At 38.1% G+C, this 1,157-nt stretch overlaps 1 long non-coding RNA gene across 1 annotated transcript; it reads left to right on the plus strand.

Annotated features, from left to right (window-relative positions):
- Positions 1 to 300: 300 nt before the first annotated feature.
- On the plus strand, positions 301 to 1,157 carry LOC129115880 (uncharacterized). The gene is made up of 3 exons (XR_008533276.1): positions 301 to 382; positions 600 to 671; positions 1,090 to 1,157. It is a non-coding gene; the product is annotated as an uncharacterized LOC129115880 (long non-coding RNA).

The following is a 1,157-nucleotide window of genomic DNA, read 5'->3' on the forward strand; positions in this document are numbered from 1 at the left end:
CCATAATCCAAAACAAGAAAATACAAATGTTGAATGTGTAAAAGCTTTGTGCAGGGTAAACTAGTTATCTATATTCTGTACTGCGTCATGCACAAACAGTTTATAGATCAGTACAGCCAATATGGACATAAACACCCAAAATACTGTCGTAGTGGTGAAAAATGTGTCATCTTCTGACATACAGGATAACAGGACATTGCAAGCAGAGAACAAATAAATTCCCATCTAAAAAAACCCTTTTTCAGAAATACCCGAGAGATGGACATTTTTAACAAAAATGATAATTTAATGAAAAATAAAACATGAAATGTTTCTTACAGGAGCTAAAACGGAGGAGGTGGCACTGATGAACGGCCTGACAGTGAATTTACACCTTCTACTGGTAACGTTTCACATTCACCAAAACTGTTTTTATCTCCAAAAGTGAAGCGGACACCTGATCACTGTGTAAAAGTAATGATTGAAATTACAAATTAAAAAAGGGAGAACAACATTTTGAAACATTGCCATGCAAATGTGTCGTATGAATTAATTTGAATCCACTGTGGACATTTAATGAAGTTCAGTACTAACTGTCCTTTCATGTCATTATTCTGCAGCTTTCCTTCTACAAACCCACAGCAGCTCGGCACAAAATCCTTCTGGAGGACAAGGCCTTTCCGTCAGACCATGTGAGCAAACATGCAGAGGTTCTGCACGGGTCAAGGTCCCACACGTCGACACTAAAACACCAGTTTTATTGAAAATCCTTCCTTTGCTGCTGGAATGTAGATAAATGTCTTTACATGGTTGTACTACTGCTGCACTTCTGACCCCAGCGGCTCAAAGAAAAACATGAATTGGATGTTTAAACGCTAGTGCAAATGTAACATCTGAGAAAGAGACGAAAACGCAGAGGAAGGCTTCTTCAATGCGAATATAGAACAAGGATGTAAGATTATTTACTTTGGAATGCATTTTCTGCAAACCATAAGAATAAAAGAAGATAAATGGTTTATTGTGATGCTCATATGAAGGATATATTATAAGATATCACCTCTTGTGTCAAGTAGAAAACTGAATGTTAATGTTTCTTCTCTGCGCTCTCAGTATGCTGTAGAGTCTCAGATCCGGCTGCGAGGATTCGACCCTCAGAAGAGCATGCTGATGCTTCAACC

The sequence above is a fragment of the Anoplopoma fimbria genome, unplaced genomic scaffold (assembly GCF_027596085.1).
Source record: "Anoplopoma fimbria isolate UVic2021 breed Golden Eagle Sablefish unplaced genomic scaffold, Afim_UVic_2022 Un_contig_1804_pilon_pilon, whole genome shotgun sequence".
Lineage (NCBI taxonomy): Eukaryota > Metazoa > Chordata > Actinopteri > Perciformes > Anoplopomatidae > Anoplopoma > Anoplopoma fimbria.